Source organism: Camelina sativa, chromosome 18 (genome assembly GCF_030686135.1).
Source record: "Camelina sativa cultivar CO46 ecotype springtype chromosome 18, ASM3068613v1".
NCBI lineage: Eukaryota > Viridiplantae > Streptophyta > Magnoliopsida > Brassicales > Brassicaceae > Camelina > Camelina sativa.
Genome location: NC_141897.1, coordinates 13,844,800 through 13,854,265, shown reverse-complemented (window position 1 = coordinate 13,854,265; position 9,466 = coordinate 13,844,800).

Sequence of the window (9,466 nt, the reverse complement as noted above, 5' to 3'; positions counted from 1 at the left end):
TGAGGCTTAGGTCATTGTAGGAGCTTCCTAGGAGCGTTTTCTTCTTGTCTTTGGGTCGGATTTCTCCTGTGGCAAAAGTAAGTGCATGACCATGGCTTATCTAAGCTGGAGATCTCTCTAATTTGCTTGTTATGTGTTTTTAGGCTTGTTAGAATGTTATTTGGAACGTTGGGAAGCTTTCTTGTGGCTTGGGATCGAGTTTTGTGGTTGTAGGAACGGAGATCCGGCGAGAAGCTTCGGGGAAAAACAATGCTCGGCAATGCATCGGTGGATGCACTTTGTGCGTCGGTCGATGCAAGTGCGAAGACGGCGCGTAAACTTTAGGGTTTTCGTGCTATGTCGAGCATGCGTCGATGCATGTTGGTGTCAGTCGATACTTGGCCGTGGTTTGTTATTGTTGATTGTTGATTGTTGGTTGATGGTTAGAGATGTCTCTATTGCTTGTGTGTATAACCCAGTAGATGAGAGGATTGCCTTACTGAGTGTTTATAAAATACTCATGCATTGCAGTTTGTGTTTGTGGTGCAGGTGATATGCTCAAATTAATCCCTAGAGTTACTCTCTCAAATTAAGAGATCACTGTAATACTTAGGGGTCAAATTCCACAAGGACTCAAGTCTACATAATAAATTATAGATTTTTATAATTAAGCTAAACAAATTAATTTAAAATTGAAATAACAATGCAATATAATAAATAAAACTGTTGTAAATTCAAGGATCAAAAAGCTAGGTCTAGGGAATTTTTCAAGAAATTATGAAATATTAAATCAATCAATAATTTAGGATTCAAGCAATTACAAATAAGATCTAGAACTCTAAACACTTTTGTAAAATAAATCAGTTCTCACTGCAAATATTATCTAAATTTAAAACCAGAAAATTCAAATCTCTTTGTAAAATTCAAGGTTAAAAACCAGCTTTAAAAACAGGTTTAGATAAGTTCACAAAATTACTAAATCAAATCTCTTTGCAGAAAGTAATTTTGCTCATCGAAAGGTTTTATCAGGAAATCAATTATATTCTCATATCAACTTATTTTCCTAAAGTATTAATTCTACGTGATCAATCAAGAATTAATGTGAAGAACAACCTAAGATGAAGATCTAGAAAGATAATGAATCCTAAATAAACAGATCTAATAAATCATAAAATCCCTGTGAAAAACCCTGAACCTAACAAGCAAACTACTCAAACATATTCAATGAAGAACAAAACATAATTATGAATAATAAGCAATTGAAATTAAAAGAGTAAAAGGGAGTTCAAGAATTCTTCTTCTACAAAGCTGATCTCTCTCTCTCCAAAGCTCTCAAAATCTCACAGGGTTGCAGGAAAATAAAACTTGCTAGAAAATAACTTAAGGGTTTGTAAAACCTAAAAATACTATTTATATGTCCTAAAACATGTCAAGGACATGTGTTGCAAATATGGAAAACTTTGGCTGAATTTGTGAAACTTCTAAAACTTGATTCTCTCGTTGGCTAAACACGGTGTCGATCGATGCTAAGGCAGTGTCGATCGACACTCCCTCTCTGTTCTGACTCCAAGTTCGTTTCTTCGGGATTAATGCTCCAAAATGATCCAAATTGCTCCACTTTGCTCCATCCATGATAAAATCCTAGAAAACCTGTAAAGACTCAAAAACATCCTAGAAAACAAATCAAAAGACTCTAAAAGACTCCTTATATCATGGTTAAAAACCACAAAAACCATGATATATCAACTCCCCCCAGACTTAGCCTTTGCTTTCCCTCAAGCAAAACATAAGCTTAGACCTGTGAAAGAGGTTTGAAAACTGGGAACTCACTCAATTGCAAGATGATTCTTATTCACACTCTTCATTTACCTGACTCAAGAACTTACTTCTTATACTTAACCATGATAAGCATCAACATTCCTTACTCAAATCCCACAATCCTTTGGAATCTCTGAAATCTCCATTGTCATCTCATTACATAAATTAATGCAAGTACAGGTGAGTTCTTACCTTGGTGTATCGATCAGTGGCATATGGACTCTCTTCAAGCCTAGACATTTTTCATACATCTCCTTTCCTTTCCCTTTTCTCACTTCAAAGAAGTTGATTTCTCCCAAATTTATTTATTTATTTTTTTTTTAAGCAAAGGTGTAAGCGAATACCGGGGTCATCGGTAATTTACCTACCCCTCGCTTCCAAGCTTTGTGTGATCATTTGACTCAAGAGTAGAATAATGAGGTCACAGGTAATTTACCTACCTCTCTAAACTGATCAAAATCATCTCATCTTTTATTTTCTTTCTTCTTTTTTTATAATCTTTCTTTTTAAAGTACTGAAGGGAAATTGCACAGTCTTGTATGGCCAGAAGAAGAAGTCTAGTCCACTGATTTCCAACCCCAAAGTAAGAGATTAAGTCCGGTTAAAATTCTGATAAAAGTTGAGACAACGTTAGATCAATCAGATATCCATTGAATAAGGGATTTCGGGATTGTTGATAAGGTTCATAGTCTTTCTAAGCTTCAGTTCTGAGATCAAGCATAAACAAATAATCATTAGAGTGTTAGCCAATTAAGAGAAATCATTAACCAAGATCATAATTCCTTAAGACAAAAAGAAAATTTTTGAAAAATTTGACTCAAACTTTATGGTTTTGACTGACACACAACTGAAACTCAAAAACAAAAACGTAGTTAGTAGACAACCTCCCCCAGACTTAAACAACACTGTCCCCAGTGTTATCAAATAAAAGGAAAACTAAAAGAAACAAAAATGTATGGAAATTTTAATGAAAAGATGAACTGATTCTCGGGTTACCCAGCGGTGTCGACCGACACCTTTTCAGCGTCGATCGACACTCATCATGAATGGTGGTTTTTTTGGCCTTAACTCCTTGTTAGTTGCAGTTAGTTGTGTTGATGTGTTGTTGGATCAATCCTTGGATGATTATTTTGTTAAGAAACACTCAAACACAAGTTAAAAGCAATATGATGGATAGATAGTTCATAATGTCAAACAAAATTCAAACAAAAACTGACTCAATGCAAAAAGAAAAATGACTCAAAAGGAAAAGAAAAACCTAGAAGTGGGTTGCCTCCCACTAAGCGCTTGTTTTCAGTCATTAGCTTGACTATTTTGAAGCTCAGGCGTCCGATGGATCGGAAAGTGGCAATGAATGCTGCCGAGAGGAATGTCTCATCATCTAAGGTGGTGTATAAGCTTTAGGTGCATGAGTTCTGCCAAGGATGTGAGGAACAGGACCAGGGCGGGATTTAGGGACGGGTTGCTTCTTTTATGTTCTGCAAAATCATTAACAGAAGAAACAAGCGCTCTATGATAATCTCGTGGCTTGGTTAACTGCAAAACAGTTTTTGTATCTTTGAAGGTCTTATTGATGATAAGAGGAGATTTGGGTAAAGAATATCCAAACCTTGGCCTTACCTGAGGACTTTGGAGTATGGAGTGTTGAGTTGTCTGTTTAGGAACAGGTTTATGACTTGGAACATCAGTTTTGGACAAGTTTGGTCTCGGATGTGGAGGGGTGTCGACCGATGCCGATAGGGTGTCGGTCGACACTGAGCCTGGTGCTCGTGTATTTGCTTCTTTGCAGCTTATCTCAGCAATCTTCTCAACAGAAAATGTATGTCCAGTAGGAGCTCTCCTCAGCTTATGCATCTCAAAGTTCACACTTAAACCATCCACATTCAGTGTTATATGTCCCTTTTGCACATCTATGATGGCACCAACAGAAAAAGATCTTCCTAAGATGAGAGGGTCTTTAGGCTCTTTATCATACTTCAGCACCACAAAGTCAGTGGGAATCATGAAGTTTCCAACCTTAATTAGGATATCCTCTAAAACAACTTCAGGGATTCTTCGGGATCGATCAGCTAGGATAAGAGATAATCTAGTTGGCTTGAATTCTGTCATCCCAAGTTTCACAGCAATAGAATGTGGCATCAAGTTGATACTAGAACCGAGATCACAGAGTGAGTGAGCAAACTGTTCTGCAGAGATAGTGCAATCAAGTACAAAGCTCCCAGGATCTGGTAATTTCTCTGCAGTCCTACACTGAATCATTGCATTCACTTTCTTAGAGACAACCACCTGTTGCTTCCTTTCTTTCCTCCTTTGAACAGGCTGGTTTAACAGAATTGCACTAACATCTTTTGTAAATAGTGCTCCTTCCTCAGGGCTCAAACCATTTGATAACATTCTTTTCACATGCCGCTTAAGTGGTGGTGAAAGCTTTACTGCATCAATCAAAGGCATCTCAATCATCACCTTGTCCATCATTGCCTTGCATCTAGCTTCCTCCATCTCCTGCTTGGACTTTCTTGGCTTAGGAAAATGAATCTTCGGTTTGTACACCCTCTCAGCAGCTGGAACCTGAGATTTTTCAGTTTTGGGATCGGTCTGAGATGAGTGTCGACCGACACCCAGGTGGTGTCGATCGACACCATTATCTGGAGCCGACAGATTTCTCGATTTCTCTTCCGTTTCTGCAGAAACAATTTCACCATCATCTTCATCTCTCAGTGATATGGCATTACAAGCATGCTTGGGGTTTGTCTCAGTTCTTCCAGGGAGAAAACCCTCTTGCCTTATAACAGACCCAACAGTTTGTGCCACTAGACTCTCCAGCTTTTTAACATGAATATTCAGTGCATCAATCCTCCCAGTAAGCTCTGTGTAGACATTGTCGATTTTTCCATTGAATGTCACAGTCATATTCTCCTGTCCCTGAAGAAGCTGCTCAAGCATGGCTTCCATTCTACTCTCAGAAGGAGTTTGTGGAGGTGGAGACTGATAGGAAGAGTTCCCGTAAGTCCTTGTGAAGTTGTTCCCTTGTTGCTGCTTCTGAAAATCAGACTTAGGAGTGTAGCCCAAAGAGTTCCCACTGTAAGGCTTGTTGCTTTGCTGATTACCGAATCTCTGACCCTGATTTCCATAGACAAAGTTGACATCTGCTTCTTCATTTCCTGTCTCAGGTGGTGGCTCAAATGTCTCAACTTCAACAGCAAAGTGAACTGATTTCTTACCCACAAGAAGATTATGCACTGAATCTAGCTTAGCATTGACTGAAGCTAACTGGTTTGAATCAAATCCTCCATGCAATCTCTTCCTTTCAGCATCAGCTCTCTTAGTACTATTACTAGAGGCCAAATTCTCAATCAAAGCTTCATCATCTTCTGGATATCCTGTCTTCAAGTTGCCATGGTTTGCAGCATCCAAAGCCAGCTGATATTCCCAGTCAATTCCTCTGAAAAAGATACTCAATAGCTGCACCCTTGAGAAACCATGGTGTGGGCAATCCCTTTGATACGCTTTGAATCTCACCCAAGTTGCTTTGAAGGCTTCATCAGGTCTCTTCTTAAAAGAGGACAGCTTGACTCTCAACTCATCTGACATTGCATCATCATAGAAGTAGTTGAGGAAAGCCACCTTGATGTCATGCCAATTTGTCAATGATCCAGCTGGTAACTGCTTCAACCACTGAGATGCCTCTCCTGCAAGTGAGTAAGGAAAGAGTTTGCAGTAGATGTAATCCTCAGTCACTCCATTAGCCTTGATACTGGTCACAAGATCCTCAAAATGCTCAATGTGGTCCAAAGGCTTCTCATTGGGCAGGTTAGAGAAAGGTCTCTGCCCAACTAGTTGAAAGTAAGCAGGTTTCAACTCAAAATCATTCCTCTGGAATGGAGGAGGAACAATAACAGACCGGTTCTCATACACAAGATCAGCCCGGTTGTAGTCAGCAATGGTCCTGATCAAGTCTCGGTTGTTCTCCAGTCTTCGAACCGGATTATTAACTTGGTTTCCAGCTCCAAGTCCGTCTGCAGGAAGGGGGTGTCGATCGATACCCTGTTGGTGTCGATCGACACCATCGACAACAGCAGCTTCAGCAATCACATTGCCTTCTGCATCAAGCTTTTGGCCCTGCTCATTGCGCAAGTGGCCCTCTTGATCCCTCAAAGCACCATCCTCATCACGCATCAGAATGACTGTCTTAACCATCTTTAAGGATTTGGCTGCTTTTCGGTTTTCACGCTCAAGTTTTCCCAACTCTTGATTTGTAAGTTTCATAGTAGGACATGTCTTGTTGCTCCTTGTGTTAGGCTTATTTGGCATGTACCTGAAACACACAAGAGAAGAAAAATAAAAACGTGTTAGTTGAAAATAAAAAGAAAAATTTAGACAAAATCAAAAACTCAAATCTAATGGTAGATCAAAGAGTCCTCGGCAACGGCGCCAAAATTTGATATGCTCAAATTAATCCCTAGAGCTACTCTCTCAAATTAAGAGATCATTGTAATACTTAGGGATCGAATTCCACAAGGACTCAAGTCTACACAATAAATTATAGAGTTTTATAATTAAGCTAAACAAATTAATTTAAAATTGAAATAACAATGCAAAATAATAAATAAAACTGTTGTAAATTCAAGGATCAAAAAGCTAGGTCTAGGGAATTTCTCAGGAAATTATGAAATATTAAATCAATCAATAATTTAGGATTCAAATAATTAAAAATCAGATCTAGAACTCTAAACACTTTTGTAAAATAAATCAGTTCTCACTGCAAATATTATCTAAATTTAAAACCAGAAAATCCAAATCTCTTTGTAAAATTCAAGGTTAAAAATCAGCTTTAAAAACAGGTTTAGATAAGTTCACAAAATTACTAAATCAAATCTCTTTGTACAAAGTAATTTTGCTCATCAAAAGGTTTTATCAGGAAAATCAATTATATTCTCATATCAATTTATTTTCCTAAAGTATTAATTCTAGGTGATCAATCAAGAATTAATGTGAAGAAAAACCTAAGATGAAGATCTAGAAAGATAATGAATGCTAAATAAACAAATTTAATAAATCATAAAATCCTTGTGAAAAACCCTGAACCTAACAAGCAAACTACTCAGACATATTCAATGAATAACAAAACATAATTCTGAATAATAAGCAATTGAAATTAAAAGAGTAAAAAGGAGTTCAAGAATTCTTCTTCTACAAAGCAGATCTCTCTCTCTCCAAAGCTCTCAAAATCTCACAGGATTGCAGGAAAATAAAACTTGCTAGAAAATAACTTAAGGGTTTGTAAAACCTAAAAATACTATTTATATGTCCTAAAACACGTTAGGGACTTGTGTTGCAAATATGGAAAACTTTGACTGAATTTGTGAAATGGAGAATAGAGGGAAGAGAAAAAGGGAAGAGAAAGCAGACCAGAAAAGTGATTATTTTCTTTGTCATCGAGGAGTGAGAACGATGAGACGGTGGTGGTGGTCATAGAGACCAAGACACATGATACTTAGATTCAGCCTTGTGAAGGGGAAGCTGTGACTAAGGTGAAATCTCAGGAGGGAAAGAATATAGACGAGGTGAAAGAGGACAAGTCTAATAAAGAAGATTAGTTACAAGGTGGTGCATCTTCGTCGCAATCAGAACTTCGTCGTGGTAAGCATTTGTCATTCACAAAGATGGAAACGGAGCATAAAAATTGGCTACGGGAGCACCTTATCTGGTAAGCTATTTCACACTCATTTTCTCGTTTGTTTTCCCTAATTTTTTCATCTAAAGTAATCTCTCCTGAATCCTACCTATTGAGAGGAATTTGTTCTATTTCCAAATCGCTTACCTCATGCACAATTTCATCAGTTTGTATAGAAGCCAAGAATTTCTTCATCCAAATTTTGAAGATTCATCTTGGGAGTCGTTAAAGAGATAAGCAACTTTGAATCTCCTTTCACTTTGTGGTTTTGGGTTTTTCAAGACCATGATAAGTTTCCTCCTTTTTAATCTTAGTTTGATTTGTTTCCCCTGGGAAATTACATGAGGTCCATAATCACTTTCGAAATCGAAACAGTATGCTTTATAAAGCTAATAATCTTTTGTTTGATAAAAATGCACTTCACTGTATCATACTTTTAACATGAACAATTCAAAGGTTATAAACTACTTTAATCCATATACTTTGCTTATGTTCTTAAACATATGGAATATGCACAATTAATAAATAAACTTTTCTGCCATCTTTCCTTTGTATTTTAAATAAACATTATTATTGAGGATGAGACTTAACCAAAAACATCCTTTATAAAAACCATAATAAGCCATTAAAAAGAATCTTATATCGTCCCACAACAAATATAGATTAAATTAGAAGTTTACATCCAACACATATCAAATTGTATTTTAAATCAAGCTTCTTCAGTCTTATGCCGTCTTCTTGATAGTCTTTTGCTTAGAAGCCTGTAAATTAAAATCAAGAGACCTTATAATAGATTAGCTCAAAATTTTAGTCTAGATGCTAACATTGTTGTGACATGACCATGAGACAATGCTTTTGGATCTTGGATTTTCTGTAGTTATAAACAAAAATAAATTAGCACAGACTATATAAGAAACACAACACTTAGACAATAATTAAGCTTTGGTGTATATGTTTATCGCTTTGGTTTTGGTGTTGTTATGAGCTGCGGTGAAAGAGAACTATTTATAGTGTCAATGAGAGATTAGGGTGTTATGTGATTGCTTACAAATAAGCTTGGTGAACAAGTAGGTAATATATTTGGAGATCTCACAATTTCGGATGGTATGAGTAAATTTCTGTTAGAAGTTTATGGAATATGTTAATATAGAATTAAGGTTTTGCCATATTTATAAATTTTGAAATATTAAATAAGATATTATTGCTTTTGTTATGGAGGGAACAAAATTTGAAAGAGAAGCTGCGAAATCAATTAGTATAAATAGTATTTAGGAGTATAAGGACTTGTAATGTAATTAGTGAATTACTAATGCATAGCTTAGTAAATTTACATATCTTTCATCTTTGTATACATAAAGTAATTCACTAATTACATTCAAGTCATTAAATTATTCAATAAATTCAGCTGCAGACTTTTAACTTTGATTCTAGTTTGTTTTCTCCTTCATCCAGAAATCTTAAATTCTCAGATTTTTCTTTTTATTTGGGGATGGTTAATGATAACCTTTTTCTGCGTGAACCAGGGATGATCGATAGCTAAAACGTACATTAACGAAGTATGTGTAACATCCGTAAACTAAATAGTGAAATTTGGGGATGGATGTCGATAGACACCATGGGGTGTGTCGATCGACACCAGCGTTTTCAGGTTCAACTAGATTGTTTTAATTTACGATTTTGGGATGGTTTGGGTTAATTGGTTTGCCTAAACCGAGTATTTAAGGGGAGAAGCGACCCAGGTCGAGGGTTTTGTTGTTTTTGTCACCGTTTAGTGAAAAAGGAGAGAAGAAGTGAGAGTTGGTGTTCTTGAGAGATTTTGGCTTGTTCTTGGTGAGATCTGTTGCTGTGGGAAGGAGTGTGGTTGCTGGGAACGAAGGAGAAGCTTCTTGAGGTGTTGTTTACACCGTTTCTCAATCAAATCTTCCTGCAAAAGAGGTGAGTGCATGACCATGGCTTATCTAAGCTTGAGAATTCTATGTTTTGTGTTCTTTGAGT